The sequence below is a fragment of the Lynx canadensis genome, chromosome B1 (assembly GCF_007474595.2).
Source record: "Lynx canadensis isolate LIC74 chromosome B1, mLynCan4.pri.v2, whole genome shotgun sequence".
Classification (NCBI taxonomy): domain Eukaryota; kingdom Metazoa; phylum Chordata; class Mammalia; order Carnivora; family Felidae; genus Lynx; species Lynx canadensis.
Genome location: NC_044306.2, coordinates 160,927,395 through 160,945,064, shown reverse-complemented (window position 1 = coordinate 160,945,064; position 17,670 = coordinate 160,927,395). Strand labels below are relative to the sequence as shown.

Here is a 17,670-nt window from a genome sequence, read left to right as displayed (position 1 = left end):
CAATAAATGCTTTTAAGAGTCTAGAATAAATTTAGGCTAAGGAATGAAAGTTTAATATTATTAAACCTAATTGAAAACCAGAAAACAAAATAAAACAAAACAAAAACTCCTTTGTACTGACTTCTGCCAGAATGGAAAAGAGATTCATTTTGAAGGCTTCCCAAGAGGACTGAAGATATAAAGCTCTTGATGTTTTGTTTTTTCTCAACAGTTCACAAGAGCAGTGATCCCCAGATTTTCTCAACAATGTATCCCATTTCCTGAAACACTTAACCACTGATCTCCTTTTTACAAGAAGAAAATTTTGGTGGACAGTTACCCAGCAAGGAAAGGACGTTTGGCTATTAAGATAGGTAAGTCATTTGTTTAGAGGACGGGGAGGGAAGTAGCTTATGGAGAAAGTACTAAAAAGCATTTTATTTAATGTGAGTGGGATTTTAGAAATGGATAGTATGCATTTCACTATCAAGTTAAAAGATCCTTGGGGCGCCTGGGTGGCTCAGTTGGTTGAGCGTCCGACTTAGGCTCAGGTCACAATCTCGTGGTCCGTGGGTTCGAGCCCCGCATCGGGCTCTGGGCTGATGGCTCGGAGCCTGGAGCCTGCTTCCGATTCTGTGTCTCCCTCTCTCTCTGCCCCTCCCCTGTTCATGCTCTGTCTCACTCTGTCTCAAAAATAAATAAAAACTTTAAAAAAAAAAAAAAGATCCTTGTCGCTGATGACCTTCTAATTCTAGATTTAATACTCAGCTCTTCTACTTACCAGATGTGTAAACTTGGACATGTCACTTAAATTCTCTTAGCCTCCTTTCTTTCATCTCACATGAAAAGCTTTGCCGATGGGAGGATGTAATATAAAAATGTAATCATCACTGTATTGTTTTGTTACTGTTATAAAATTCTATGGAATAGTTAGTGGCCTTGTGTCTCGTGGTACATCTGGACCATAGAGCTTGATACTGTGAATTTGGAGACTCCATCTTGAGTGAGAGGAGTGGGAGACCTTCCCCACATGCCTCCCCTGTAAGAACAACATTATACCATTCTCTTGTCTACAGGTATATGCTACTTCTTAGAAGTTGGTGCAAAGGATGAAAGTTAAAGATAAGATCAAAAGAAAGAAAATAACTATCTGAGTTGTTATGACAATCATTAGTATTATGTGGATACATTATTTCCTTTAACCCACATACCAAATCTTGTAATATGGAGGCTATCTATACCATGACATTTTTCCTTAAGGGACAGAATTCCTTGGGGCACCTGGGTGGCTTGGTCAGTTAAGCATCCAACTCTTGATTTTGGCTTAGGTCATGATCTCACGATCTGTGAGTTTGAGCCCTCTGTCAGGCTCTGTGCTGACAGTGTAGAGCCTGCTTGGGATTTTCTCACTGTCTCTCTCTCTGCCTGTCTGTCTCTCTCTCAAAATAAATAAACATTTAAAAAATGTATATGGGGCCCCTGGGTGGCTCAGTTGGTTAAGCATCCGACTCTTGGTTTTGGCTCAGGTCATGATCTCACAGGTTTGTGAGTTTGAGCCCCACGTTGGGCTCTGTACTGACAGTGCAGAGCCTGTTTGGGATTCTTTCTCTCCCAGTCTCTTTGCCCCTCCCCACTCATGGTGTCTATGTCTCTCTCTCAAAAAAAAAAAAAAAAAAAAACTTAAAATATATATAAAGAGATAGAATTCCTTAGTGAGTCATTTAAAAGAAGCTATAAATCATTCTGATTTATCATAATTTGAAACATATTATTGAATGGTAGGAATTTTAAGTTTTTAATTTTTTCTGATGTTTCATAGTACACATGTACAGTTTCTGTAATTACAAAGTGATTAATTAAAAATAAATAATGGATTTGAAAAAAACTTTGTCAAGCACCTGTTATGAACTAGATACTGTTTTAGATGCTTGTTCCTATAAGTGAGCAAAACATGAAGATCCCTGCCCTCGTGGAGCTTATGTTCTAGCATAGAGGGAAACAGATAATAAATACTGCATGTAATAGAAAAATAAATTACCAGGCTATTAGAAGCCAATAAGAATATGGAAAAAAGAAAAAGAACTGCTGAATAAGGGGAATTGGGAGTGCTGGGTGGCACAGGAGTACAAATTGCAGTGTTTAAGTGGCAGAGCCAGGGTCAGCTTCATTGAGGAAAGACAGGAAGTAGGAGTTCACCCTGGGTGTGTTCTAGGCAGAGGAAGCAGCCGATGCAAAGACCCTAAGGAGTGAACATGGTGAGATATTTCAAGCACAGCCTCCTCACAGGAGGAATGCTCCGGTGAGCTGGAGCAGGGGGGAGGGACAACAGTGGGAGGTAGGTTCAGAGAGGCAGTGTTGGCTCCAGAGAAAATAAGGTCATTTCCTTGATTTAAATACATAAGAAAAATTACCTTCTGGCCTTGTTTTCTTCTGGCCTACTTGGTTTATTCTGTGTTTGTTTCCCCTGCATTTAACACACACAACACACACACACACACACAGACTCACTCTAACTAACTAAATAACTAACTAAATAAATAAATAAACCTCTCCCACCGTATTCGTTTCTTAGAGCTGCTGTAACAAGTACCACAAACCAAGTGGCTTGCAATAGCAGAAATTTATTTTCTCACAGTTCTGCAGCCTAGAAGTCTAAAATCAAGAGAGGGCCATGCTCCTTCTGAGACATAAAGGGGAGAATCCTTCTTTGCCTCTTCACGGCTTCTGGTGGTAGCCATCAATCCTTGTCTTTCCTAGGTTTGCTTGTGTCACGTCAGTCCCTGTCTCTGTCTTCACATGTCATTCTCGTGTGCTTGCGTCTTTATGTGGCCATCTTTCTTTTTCTTAGAAGGACAACAGACATACTAGATTAAGGACCCTACTCCAGTATGATCTCCCCTAGTACACTTACATTGTAAGTGTAACTAGTACACTTACAATGACCCTATTTCCAAATAAGGTCACATTCTGAGGTACTGAGGGTTAGGACTTCAGTATACATTTTGGAGGCACAGTTTAACCCATAACAGTAATAAAGAATAGGTGTTATTATTCCTGTCTCACTGGTGGAGAAATAGGCTCAGAAAGCTTAAGTGACTTGCCTAAAGTCAGCATCAGTAAGCAGAAGAGCCAGATTATTGCAATTCAACATGCACCGCTGTGGCAGTGATGTGAGGATGGAGGTGACAAGGATTTGTTCCGGCCGAGGACAGGAGTCGCACACATACAACATTGCATTCCCCATCCATACTGCTTAACCTCAAGACAGCACAAAATTGGTGCTCTATATCAGCATTCCTATCAGAGAGAAAATAGATGCCCCCTCTATAACCTACTTCCCATTTGCGTTTCATTCCATAGCATGACCAACATAGAAAACAGATGCTATTTCTCTCCTTTTGGAATTTTTCCAGGAAAGTAATACTGTAATTTCTGTGGTATATAGAACATTTTGTGACAGCATCACATGGGTTTTTCTCACACGACATAGGAAAATATAACATGGCTCTCTGAGTCAGTTGGCATATTGCAATAGAATCAGGGGATTTTGAAAGCATTGAATGTAATTTGCTTTCTCGTTATATTTAAAAATTCTTACTTAATATGAAGCTTGTCTAGCCATTTGTGAATCTGAAATCAGCACTAGAGCCTTATTTTCAGGCTTAGTCTTAAGGGTTACACCTGAGAAAAGGGAAGGTTACACGAAAACAGAACTGCACACTTTTCTGTGAGTCACAGTGAAGAGTGACATCCCTGGGTCAGGCTAAATGTGGATGAAGCCACCAAAGGCAGTATTCCCAGAGGAATGTCTAGATCTTGGTCTAGAAAAAAAAATATCCCAAAGCTAAGTGTTAAAGTCTGGGTGGTGAGACAAACTGTGGTTGGAGAAAAAGTCATAAAGTCAAAACCAGAAAATTGGAGGTATGTCAAGAAGTAAGTAGAATGTGAGACAAATGGAATGGTTCAGAAAGTTGGTTGGGTGAGGACTCGGGAGGCCTACTTGTCTGTGGCCCTGACTGCATGGTGTGGGGTGAGAGGGGGGAGATGTTGGGTAAGACTGGGCAGTCCCCTACCTGCTTTTAAATATAGTTGTTAGCAAACATAAGAGATTCTTAAATATGGAGAACAAACAGAGAGTTACTGGAAGGGTTGTGGGAGGGGGGATGGGCTAAACGGGTAAAGGACATTAAGGAATCTACTCCTGAAATCATTGTTGCACTATATGGTAATTAACTTGAATGTAAATAAAAAAAATTTTTAAAAATGAATATAGTTGTTAGCCATTTTTTGATGTTACATAGTCTTGTAGTTTCTTTTCAAAGCCCCTTCTTTTAACTTCTCAATATGTTTTTATTCCTCCTAAGTTCGTGGGCTTCTCTTTTCACTTAACAGCTGACTGCTTTGGATCTGTGTGTTGAAGCGTATATTCTTCTTAGTATCAAACAAGAAGGGAAAAACTGCCTCCCTTCCAAAGATGCTTCTATTCTGTTAAAATTAATTTTCTTTGACTCGGAAAGAGTGTGGCAAGAGCAAGGTCTTCATATTTTTCTACTGAATTAAAATGGCCCATAGTCTTTGTCTCATGTCCCCGAGTGCAGCTAGGCCACCTGGGTCTAGTGTGGGCGGCTGGCTGAGAGGCTGGTAAACAGGTGCACCCCATGGACGTTTGATTATCTAGCCCTGTGATGATCAGTTGCTGCTCTTGCTGTTGCTGCTACTGCTCATTGTCAAGGGCCAAGCAAGTCAGGGGTCATTGATTTGAATTACTTCCCTGTGACAGACATTCTGGGAATATACTAGGCTTTTCGTAGGAAAGGCCAAAAGGTGACAAGTATTAGAACTTAGAGACCTACTTAATCCGTCTTATCACTGTGGAATGGGAATAAAGTCCTCCCTATTCCCCAGCAGCGGTAGATTGTTGAGCAATGCGAAATACTGAAGCCCTCAATTATGAAACATTTATTTTTTTTAATTCAGGTGAAATTCATGTAACATAAAGTGAACAATTTAGTGGCAGTTAGTACATTCAGAACATTTTTATCACCCACCAAATGAAAACACTGTACCCCTGAAGCGCTTACTCCCCATTTCTCCTTCCCCTCAACCGCTAACAACCGCCCATCTGCTGTTGCTAGGGATTTACCTATTGTAGCGATTTAATATAAATGGAATCATATAATATGTGACTTTTTGTGTCTGGTAAACCATTTGTTTTTAAATGCAGGTCATCGGTTTTTGTTTTTTGTTTTTTTGTTTTTTTGTTTTTTTTTCCCGATTTCCTCCTGTTATAACACTGGGAGAGCTGGGATGCTGCAGGAGTGTTAACATCTCTCTAATTATGCCCTCGAAGAAAAACCTTCAGGAATACCTGCTTCACTTCTGCTGCGGGTGGGTTTCTCTTCATGAGACAACTAGCAGTTTAGAATTAAGTTACTTAATTTGCAAGGATAGGAAGAATTCGACTGTACTTCAGGATAGAGGTCAGCCCCCTTTGGCATCCTTTCCCACCACCTCCAATTTCTGTCATTGTCTAGTGGTCTCAACACCAATTTATCCCATCATCCAAATGAACCTGTAATTGATACTTTGGCATCAGGATAGCTAGAGATTATATTGCTAGCTAAGCAACAAAGCATAGTCTCCCCCACCCCAGGGAGTTGAATGGTACCAGCTGTTGAAGATGAAAATTTGAGAAATACTTTACACTCTCATCTTTTGAGGAGGCTGATCATCCTGCCTCCTCCCTTCTCTCCCCTGTGAAATAGAGGCTGCTCAGGGAGGGCTGTGTGATGCAGACAGCAGAGGCTTGAAATGAGCTTCCTCTCTCTCTCTGCCATATGTAACCCAAGATGCGTTGTGCAGATGAAACTGGCAGAGAAATAGGGAGCTGGGTGGCAGACAGAGTTCTGAGGGCACCAAAATTCTAGTTAAATCCTTTTGCAGAAGCAAGGAAGCCTGCTGGTCTAATGATGCAGAACCCAAGAATTAAATTGGCATAGAGCTAGTGCTTTCAGAGAACGCAACCTCTGTAAGTCTCTGTTCTGTAGACCCCCTGGGAGTGGGATGAGAGTTAAATACAGGACAAATTATAACTTGCTGCCCTCAGATGGTGATTATCATGTATGGTATTATGTGCCAAGTACTGAAACATCAACTCTCTGCTCCAAAACATCTCTTCCAGGGACCTGAGAATAGCACCTTTATAGTAACTAATCGATTGACAGTGTTAAGCACAGTGACAGGGATGGGGTGGGGCATTTTTGTCATTTCCTTCCCTTCTCTCCCTTTCTCCCCCCTTCTTTCATCTCTTCCTATCTCCCTCCCTCCATTAACATGTTTGGAACTTGTTATGTGCCAGACACTGTGCCAAGACCTAAGGATATGAACTAAGACCCTGCCCTCCCTCCCGTTACCTCCTCTCTGCATTATGTTCTCTTGCAGTTGCTGAGAATTATAAGTAGTTGTATGCTGGTCTGCCTCCTGGAGAAGGAAGTAGCTTCTAAAGGCCGGAGTCTTTGCCTTTGAATCTAACATTGCCCTAGCAGAAGTTTATGGAATTGAATCCAGATATGTAAGCAGATAACCGTATAAAATGCGATTAGTGATATTTGAGAGAGTTCTGCACAGAGTGCTGGAAACCACAAAGGGCAGAGTAAACAACTGCCACAGGGAGCCGCAGGGCCTCCCAGACTTGTCATTCGAGCTGCCTTGAAAGATGAGCAGGTGTTTGCCAGACAAACAGGGGCGGGGGCACACAATCTCCAGAGGTCACATCTACATGAATGTGTTTCTTGGGAGGAGCCCTGTGATCCTCTAAATCCCACCCTTTCTTTCTTTAAGGAACAGTCAGAAAATAAGTGTTTGATTCACCACTCTCTTTGGATCAAGCCTACAGATAGTGCAGGCATCTCTTCCAGAAAGTGAGAAGCCTTATTTCTTCTAGGGGCTAAAGGCCCCTCCCCCACCAAAAAATTCTGTTGAATTCCTTACCTCTAAAATGCCACATGTTTTACTCTTCCTTTTCCATTTTGAAATAAATGTTTAAGAAAATTCTTTTTCTAAATCGGTTTGAGTGGAGCCAAGATTTCACTTCGATAATCCTTTCACCATTTCAACAAATGTATGCCAAGCGCCTCCACTGCTCTAGAGCTGAGGCTTACAAAGAACAAACAGTGAGACAGTATCTGCTCCCAAGGAGACTAAAGCTGACACGAAACAGGAAGCTAAAGTAGCACAGACATGGTCCCCCTTTCCCATTTACTGTTAAAGCCTAGTCTTCACACACATAGAGTTGGCATTGAAACTTTTTCGACAGATAACTCCAGTTCTGAACAGAAGTTTAGAGGTCCAAGGAACAATAAAAAGGCTATATCCTTACCACTAGGAATATTTACCAGGAAAAGCAAAAAACATCTGTAGTCTAAACTTTACCAGGTACATATTTTAGGGAGTCTCAGAAAATCTATTCCATGCAGAAAAATACCCCAAAGTTTTATATTAAGTGTTTGGTTGTATTTTGTGTATGTATGTATGTATGTATTTTTAATTTTTTATTTAAGAGAGAGAGCATGACCAGGGAAGAGGGCCAGAGGGAGAGAGAGAATCTTAAGCAGGCTCCATGCTCAGCTCCATTCCACAACCCTGGGATCATAACCTGAATCAAAGTCAAGAGTTGGACACTTAACCACCTGAGCCACTCAGGCACCCCCCTGCCACCCCACAAATTTGTAATTCTGATTCTTGCACAGATAAGGATGTGGCTTACCAAGGCTTGTCTTTCCCCAGTAGGGAACAACTTAGTTCTTGGGTCAGGTAGTGCCTGTCATAGGTAGGGTTGCTTACTCTGATGCCACCACTGCACAATGCCCTTCTTCTCTTCCCTCTCTTCTCATCATCATCAGCCTACCTGCCCTTAAAAGACAAATTCAAGGGGCGCCTGGGTGGCCCAGTTGGTTAGGCATCTGACTTTGGCTCAGGTCACGATCTCGCAGTTCACAAGTTTGAGCCGTGTGTCAGGCTCTGTGCCTTCAGAGTCTATGTCTCTCCCTCTCTCTGCCCCTCCCCTGCTCATACTCTCTCTCTCGTTCTCTCTCAAAAATAAACAAACATTAAAAACAGTTTTAAAAAAGACAAATTCAAATGCCAGCTCTTCATAATTCATTCTCTGACACCCCCAACTTCCTGGAAATGATTCATTTTTTTTCTCCAAACTTCACAGCCCATCCTGCCCATACACACACACACACACACACACACACACACACACACACACACATATATGTATATATACATACATATATACATATATATGTATATATGTATGTATATATACATACATGTATACATATATGTGTATATACACACACACACACACAGAGAACCTAATGTTTTCTACCTGGTTTACAGTTTTTGGTAAATATGTCATATCTCATATTAAATGATGATTTCCTTGGAGTCAGTAATATTTTCTTCTGTATCTTTATGTCTCACCTCCTCTTACCTCATCCCGATACCTATCACAATGTAAAGCTAAAATGGACACTCAATAATAATTCACTGAAACAGCATCAGTGGATGGAATTTCAGTCTAGATAAATGAATATCTGCATCTCTTCTGGGTGCCATTATCCATAGCATAAATCCTTAAAGCATTTTTTCCCAAAGTAGGCTCCATGAATAGTACTGTTAAACAGTCCTTAAAATGTCTACGGTTAAGTACTTTTGGAAAATTCTAGTTTAAACAAAGTTAAACAGAATTCTTCACTGTAGGACTTCTCAAATTGTAGGCACTGAGAGGGAGATAAAGTGAATAATGTTTCCCCCATTTATTTGATCACAGAAACCTTGATAATTTTTCTCAAGATGTGTATTAGTTTCCTGTTGCTATTGAAACAAATTACCATGAAGTTAGTGGCTGAAAACAATGCACGTTTATTATTTTACAGTTCTGGAGGTCAGAGGTCTAAAATGAGGCCATTGGGCAGTGTTCCTTTTGGATGCTCAAGGGGAGAATCCCTTTCCTTGCCTTTTCTAGCTTCTGAGACTGCTGCCTTCCTTAGCCTGTGGTTCCTTCCTGCACCTTCAAGGCCAACAATGTAGTGTAGGGGTGGAAAAATGTTCCCTTTCAGGTTCTCTGCCTGGTTTAATAGTGAAATGGACATAAGATAACAGGAGAACAACAAATTTAATTTCATATGTACAGGAGCCCCCTAAAAATATGAGACTCAAAGTGTCCAAAGCAGGAATCTTCTATACCTCTTAGGCAAACAATAAATTTGTGAAGAATTGACAAAACAAAGAGGTTTGGGGTTGGGGTACTATTTTAGTGAAAAAGTAACAAAGTTTGTTTATTTATCCTCTTGGCCCTGACTTGCCTCTCTGCTAATAAGGATGCCTTCTACCCTCTAGGCACAGGGTGGGTATCTTTCACATAAGAGACTTATTTCCTGCCTTCAGGGAGAGCACAGGAGAGTCAAGAGTGTCCTTCTTGCACTGCCTATTTCCCAAGAAACTTTAATTCAAAATAATCAGTATGCCAAAATGGCATATTTTGAGGTGGCATATTCTGCTCCCTTCATTAGAATCTTCCAGTCTTTCTCTGGCCTCTGCTTCTGTCATCACATCTCTTCCTGTGACTCCTGACACTCTTGCCTCTCTTGCAAAGGTGGTTGTGATTGCATTGGGCCTGTCTGGAAAATCCAGGATAATCTTCCCATCTCAACATCCTTGGCTAACTCACATCTGCAAAGTCCCTTTGCTAAGAAAGGTAATGTATTGATAGGTTCTAGGGACTAGAAGGGGTCCGTCTCTGGGGGGGCTATTACTCTCCTACCTAAGGACATGCATTCTGTAGCAGCACTAAATATTTAGGGGAATAAGCCCTTAATTCCTCAATGGAGATCTGGGTGAAATACCACAACCACCACTTAACAATATTATCTCTAAGGGAAAAATGCATTTTGAGTTGTGATACAAAAAAATTCACATCTGTTCCACAACCATAGATAAAGTATGAACTCTTTGTATAGTAACCACAGCAGTTCTATAATAAAGACCTCTAATAGTCTTCCTGCACAGGAGTCTGCTTAAACAAATGTCAAAAATGAAATATGAGGTTAATAATGTTGTGAAGACTTATGAAGAGATTGACCATGAGGAAGAGTAATGAAATGAGAGATATAGAGAAACCTGACCAAGAGATAAAAAAATGACTTGAGATCTGACATGTCATGTTTAAAAGACTTTGGGAAGAAAGAAACATAAAACTAAACATTGTGCTGTGCGGAGGAAAACAAATAACCTATGGAAAATACTTGATTTCAAATAAGAGGAATGAGAAGATTTTTTCCTGGTCTCAAAAATGTAAACCTTTTCATATAAAATACAGGCATGAGAGATCTTTGAAATTCCATGTAGAATTATGATCTCAGACATTAGGGAGAAGTATAAGATTGACTAATACCTGCCTCCCTTCACCCCACACAGACAACACTGTCTCATAGGACTGTGAGTTCCTTTAGGGCAGGGACAATGTCTGATTAATCTTTGAGGCCCCAGCCCCAACATGTACTTTGGCGTATTGCCATAATGTTTGTTAAGCACCAAGTAGAATAATTGCAGAGACAGTTCCTTCCTGCATATCACAGCACTGATTCATTTGGAGGAAATCATGTTTAAAAAAAAACTGACAAGAGAAAGGGTGTATTAGAAAAGTGAAATAAGAAGTATATGTTGAGATTTCCAAACGCCAACATATCTAGAGATATCTAGATTTTGTTCATTCCCAAATTGTTCATTTTACTACAGTAGGTAATTTTCCACCAAAAAACCCCCATACATTATAAGTAGAGAACAACAAAAGCATATTGGGATTGAGATGTTGGTATTGATTTATGAAATTATTCTTCTATTAAATTGCAAGTTGTTACATGTTCTGTGGCTACTGTTGTATACATAATCTCAAGGAATGCCTTGCAAATAATCAAATTGGCAAATATGAATCAAAGCAATCGAAGAATGCTTATAGCCTACTATGTTTTATTTAGAAGGTCAGGAAGAAAAGTGTATTTTTTATATTCTACTACTGGTGCATTCTGTATCCTGCCTCTGTTAAGATTATAGATTTACACATTATGATTTGTGTTTCATTTTAGGTTCCCGATTTGTATAGTTCAGTATTGTACTCTTCATGGGCACTCAGTAAATAGTTGATGAGTTGAATTAAATGGGAAAATATACCAATATGAGCACTTTAAAAGTCAGTGTAGTGGGGCGCCTGGGTGGCGCAGTCGGTTAAGCGACCGACTTCAGCCAGGTCACGATCTCGCGGTCCGTGAGTTCGAGCCCCGCGTCGGGCTCTGGGCTGATGGCTCGGAGCCTGGAGCCTGTTTCCGATTCTGTGTCTCCCTCTCTCTCTGCCCCTCCCCGTTCATGCTCTGTCTCTCTCTGTCCCAAAATAAATAAAAAACGTTGAAAAAAATTAAAAAAAAAATAAAAGTCAGTGTAGTAAGGTATAAAATAACTAGAAACACATTCTCATAAAGAGTGAATGATATGGATACATTCTTCCAACTCTTGGCTAACATATCCCAGTATCAGATGGGTAGATTGTAAAAGACAAATCCATAGGCACAATTTTGCAGTATACAGTAGCAATAGATCCTACAAAAGAAAACATGTAACTGATTTCAGCCAATCCAACAGAGGACATTTGTAAGTCAGGCCCAGAAAATTGCATTCAAAAGCAATATTGTGGCATTCACAGCATTATGACAGCAATAACAAAAAGTAGTGAAGCTTTAAAATATCCAGTTCTTCAGTGATGATGGGATTTAAGATTACCACTAACAAAGTAGTTAAGCTAAGGAAGCAGCTAAGAGATACATAAAAGGAATCTAAATTGAATAAGGAACCACTAATATAGTTTATGTTTTAGAAATAAATGAAAAATGAAAAGTAAAGCCATGGGAAATAGGACTAGTTCTCTGAAAGTGGATGGACCTTCCAGTGATTCAAACCTCTTGGATAGATCTGGCCAAATGTAAGTAGAGAGATGACATTTATGTTGCGATTTTGTTAATTGTCATAGCAATAAATTCAGTAACATTAGGAGAGGGATGGAAGTCATAAATTTAGGAATTTTTAAAGGAAGAGACTTTTGGTTGTAATGTTGAAAAAAAACATAAGAAAAGTATTCAGTGTCATGTTTCTACTTGAGACTGATGTGGTTCCTTTAAAAGAATAAGACCTGGGAAAGGAAGAGGTTGTGAAAAGTGTATTTTAAGGAGATGCTTCATACTGTGACGTAGAAGTAGGGAGAATAAATAGCTTGCTTAGTATAGCCACTGTGCCAGGATAAAGGAGTTTCAGGGTATAGAGGGGACCATGGTCAAAACACGGCTATAAACATGTAGGGGAAAGATGCACAAATGCTTTATGGAAAAATGTTGTTAAAAAACAGCTGATAAGAGCTGTATAAATTACAAAGTTCAAGAACGTGGTTGGTATTTGAAAAACTGTAAGAAAGTTTGGGGAAAAAAAGACATTATGGTATAAAGACAGTTCAGGTGATTACTTATACCAGGTAGGAAGATGGGGGCTACAAGAATCTGTGGGTGTAGCTAGAAAAGCACATGGAATTTAATCTTGCTAAAGGAATAGAACTTAAAATGGAAACTTGTTACATTTGGCCAAGCAGGAGGGTATAAATCTACTTTATATAATAAATTTAAATGTTTAAAAATTTTTGCCTTAGTTTTGTCAGTCCAACATAATTTTTTTTCCTAATAAACAACGACTGTGAGAGTGAATATTTGCAAAAAATGTTAAACTACTTAGAAAATAAGAAAATAATATAAGAACAGAAGAAAACATCATCATGATTATTATATTTTATAAACCTATTACTCTCTTCACTTAAAAGAATTATGAGAAATTAGACTATAATGACAACACAAATCTGTGGATATTAGAGAACATTTTGAAACAGAAGAGATAAGATGTGAGAGGTTGTAAATTTGGCAAGGTAGAGGTTTCCTCATTGTTTGGGAATCATGTAGTTTCATCTAGTATAAACACTGACTCTATTAATACTGAAAGGGAAAGCGTCCATGAACTAATCCTACCTTTCCTTTTCAGGTGTGAGGAGTGCAGTAAATCTTTCCCTCTTGGCAGGGGTCAGCAGTTTGATGGAGACTGTAATTCTGTGAATGTGCAGTTCTTATAGACTGTGAAATGCAATAATAATTTCAGTGTTTTATTACAGGTATCACTTTGTTTTCCTCTATCTCTTCCATTTTATTACAAATTAATATGCATCAACATGATAAAGGTAGTGTGCTTTCTTTCACTGAAGTGGAAGATGCACCACAGAATTGATAATATAGGTGTGGGGCACTTTTTTTTTTTTTTCCAATTTCACAAGCTTGGTGCTCACAGATTGCATGTTGTACTTTTTATTTCAGTAACATTTAACAAAATCATGGCCATGGAGGGAATTAAACTTACACAGAATGTCCATAATGAGACTCTGAGTGCTGTTGTTTCAGGTACGATACAGAGTGCCTACTCTGAGTGGCACATTAAAGAGACGAAAGCCATCTTTTCCTTATTGCTTTTAATGTACAGAATTGCTTGGATTTAACTATAAATTACTTGTACAATGACCTCAACTGTCTGGGATACAGCAAAGCAAAAGCAGCTAAAACAGATATCATTCATTCTCCAAACTCCTAGGGGAGCTTCTTAGGCTTTTGCTTGGCACCTAGTGATTCTTTCTGTACATACAATTCTATCCTTCTTGATTATCTGATCTCCTATTGCACAGGCACAAGAAGCATAAAGTTAAAAGAAGGAATTATGAGAAAAAGACTCACCGACCTAATAAGAAGTGACAGTTAAACACGTGAAAGAAGGAGGCAGAATACTTATTTTATTCATTTATTTTTTTAATGTTTTTATTTATTTTTGAAGGAGAGAGAGAGACAGAGCATGAGTGGGGGAGGGGCAGAGAGAGAGGGAGACACAGAATCCGAAGCAGGCTCCAGGCTCTGAGCTGTCAGCACAGAGCCCGACGTGGGGCTCAAACTCACAGACCACGAGATCATGACCCCAGCTGAAGTCAGACGCTCAACTGGCTGAGCCACCCAGGCGCCCCCAGAATACTTATTTTAAAATAGGCACAAAAATGTTTTAAGGCAGAAGGGCATTGACAGGAACAGACCATCTTGAATAATTCCCTTAAGATATCATGTTATTACATCTAAGCCTAATAATAATGGCCCCGAGACTCCAAGAACAGTTTACATTCTATTCAGTGTATAATTTATTATCGAAAAATTTCTGTTCAAAATACTTTTATTTAAAAAAAATTTGATACTGAGAGGGGTAACATTTGGTTAACCTCATCCTTCAATTATACCATATAAATAAGAATTATCACAATATATTGCATTCAGTAAGTCCTAAAATACATCTATTTTTACTACTAGTGATTAGAACATTTTGATTTTAAACTCCCATTTCAGTTTTTTCCCCCCAAGTTCTTTCAAATGACTTACATGGAAGCCAACAGTGATTGGATTAATCCCCACCTTCCTTGGCAGAGATGTAAAGGATCTGTGTATATTAATGCAATCTTGCTGGTTGATTTCCTGGGTGTTATGTGTTTTTTTTTTTTTTTCTTTTATTTTATCTGGAGCAGAGTTTCTCTCCCTTAAAAAGTGGGTTTACAATAGCTTGTTTGGATGTTGTAAACTTTTCTCTTTGGGAAAGTAGAAGTCAAAATTAGGATAAACAAGAGCTTTAGTAGACATTCTGCATTATGCCTTCACTGAACTACTTTCTCCTTTTTACCCCTGCTCAACAACACAGACCCTCTGGCCAGTATGACTTTCCAGTATGTGAGAGTCTGGCCCCACAGTAATTTTCTGTGACTCATGTTATGAAGGCTTTACTACATCCCTAAGGAAGGTTACAAAGAAGTCTGTTAGACCTTCTTAGTTTCTTATTTTATTTTTTTAGGAAATATTTTTCTTTTTTCCTGGATTATGTGACTCCCTTGACAACATTATGTCTCCTCATTAGAAATCACAGCTTTACTTTGCTGTGTGGCGCATCTGCACAGTTCTGTGATTATAAAGTTGATTCCTCAAGTATCTCTTGTCCAGGGGCGCCAGGGTGGCTCAGTCAGTTGAGTGTCTGACTTCAGCTCAGGTCATCATCTCACGGTCCGTGAGTTCGAGCCCCGCGTCAGGCTCTGTGCTGACAGCTCAGAGCCTGGAGCCTGCTTCGGATTCTGTGTCTCCCTCTCTCTCTGCCCCTCCCCTGCTCATGCTCTGTCTCTCTCAGTCTCAAAGATAAAGAAAAACATTTTAAAAAAATTTAAAAAAAGTATCTCTTGTCCAAACCCCAAATAAACCAGATTTCATTTTAAGCTATCATTTCTGTGAATCATGAGAAATTTTGTGGCCCAATGGCCACGAACCTCAAACAGAAGATAGGATAAGGCACCTTCTCCAGAGCGAATTTGTGTTATCATAGGTCTCTGACATTAGAAGTTAGCTCTAGCATTTAATCAGGGAAGAAACAGATGCATAATGATCTATCTCATTCCTACCCTCCTGCAATACAGCAAGATATTATCTGTCTGTCCCTTAGATGTGGTGGAAGGTAGTATTTAATACGGAAATAGGAAAAAATAGTACTCGTTGAACTACTTTGCACATGTGAAGAAATAGACACATAAAACTTTCAAGAGCAGAGCTCTCTGTCTGTACTTACTGGGAGCTTATCATCTACTTTGTGCCAGGCACTGTTACTTCACAAGTAACTTTTTTCTTAGAGCTATGGTCATGTCCTTTATAGTGCCTGTAGGATAGAACAAAAAAATGTGTCCCTTCTCCATGCTGACTTTTTTTTTTTTAAAGGCAGAATGGAATATTTATACCCTTAAAGTTGAAGGGAAAAATAAAAGGCATAGAAAAAATAATATACTTTAAAATGAGAACAAATATTAATCTTACGTCAGTAGTTTTTGTTTTGATGGTCGGTGATTTAACTTTATTAAAACCTGAGCAGCCATAGATCACTTATGTTCAGTCAAAAGTTTCCTGTGTTTTTCATTCATCAAGTGGATTCTTTTGTATTTTTTCAGCTTCTGGGTTTTTGTTTGTGCTTTCTTGGGCTCCTTTTCACCTCTTTCAGAACAGAGTGGCAGTTTGGGGAGGTCAGTCCCTACAGCTTGATGTATAACAGGCTAAACAAATCCTAAAGAAAGTTGTCCCCAGTCACAGATGCTCCTGCTAAATTACACTGTCACAGGAAGATGATCTGAACACACAGCCACTTGAATGAGTTGTCGCCCCCAAAGACTTGTATCAAGGTAGCAAACTGAAAGAAGAAGTGCTACCATCTTGTGACAAATGTTGTTTAAATTTTGTTCCATGTTTTTAGCAGTACCTTAATTTAGGTCTTGAGGAACAGGCTTGGCTAGAGAGAATGTAACATTTTCTTATGCCCTTTGTTTGAAATCCAATCAGTATTCAAGGACTTCTCCCTAAGGACTTTGCAAGTTTCCTTTCAGGGAGAAGCATTCTCCTACCTGAGCTTCCAAGAACAGATTTCACAACACTTGGAGTAAATTTAAAGATCCCAAGTTGGGAGTAGTGACTCTTTTCCATACACTAGACCACTGTAACATAGAAATATTCTTTTGTTCCCATTCATCATTTGGGAATAAAAAGGGATCTTGTTTTTATATATGTTTTTGAAGAAAAGAAACATTTGGAAGTCTATTTACCAAATTCATTATAGTAGAACAGTTTCACTTGTATCTTGATGATTGTTATGGCTTCTTGTTTAGCCCTTTAGATACAATATTTGTAAGTTATCCCATTTTAGGATAGAAGGTTCTAAAAGAATAGCCAGCCCCCAGAGAGCTCCTGTCCGTTACAGTACACTGGTGATAAATGGAATCAATTTATTCTTGGTGGCTTTTTAATTAACCTAGAACTTAATTTTATATGAAACAGTTGAACACATTGAAATTTTCATTAATCATCAGCTGGGACCCCAGAAGCTGAGCAGAATAGAAAGAGAAATAATGGATATCTCTAAGATACTGTCAAACTCAACATTGTTAATTCTACTAAGCATAGTGGGAGCATAGATTACTCTACACAGGCCCAGTAAGTTACCTTAGAATCAAAGTCACCCAGAAGTTTTTGAATATGCTGACACGAATTTCATTGATGCTTTAAGAAGCCACATTCAGCTGCTTATCAGATATCATTGCCAAGAACAGGGGGTTGAAAAGAGGCTTATCTGTGCTGTAGCTTTTATGTATTCTACTGCCTCCCAGAATTTTAAACATAAAATTAGTGAGAAATTAACAAAGGCTGCATTGTAGTATTTTCTTAAAATATGCCTTATTTTTAAGGGAAGTTTTAGTTTTTATAGCAAAATTGAGCAGAAAGTGCAGAGTTCCCATATCTTTCCTGCCCCTACAGTGCAGTATTTATTTAACTTTAAAATTTTACTTTTATGAAGATCACAACTGTATTGAGAAATAACACACATATCAAATTTACCTTTTTAAGGCATATGGTTCTGTTTTTAGTATATTCATGGAGTTGTGTGACCACCACCACTCTAATTTCAGAATTAAAACTTACTTTCAAATGATGAAATTAA

At 38.9% G+C, this 17,670-nt stretch overlaps 1 protein-coding gene across 7 annotated transcripts in view; it reads left to right on the top strand.

Moving 5' to 3' along the window:
* Positions 1 to 17,670, top strand: part of CRACD (capping protein inhibiting regulator of actin dynamics) — a 280,653-nt gene that overhangs the window by 138,143 nt on the left and 124,840 nt on the right. For all 7 annotated transcript variants that reach the window (XM_030313821.1, XM_030313818.1, XM_030313816.1 and 4 more), the window contains one exon: positions 212 to 353. The gene's annotated coding sequence lies outside the window, so the exon portion shown is untranslated. The remainder of the gene's footprint in view (positions 1 to 211; positions 354 to 17,670) is intronic.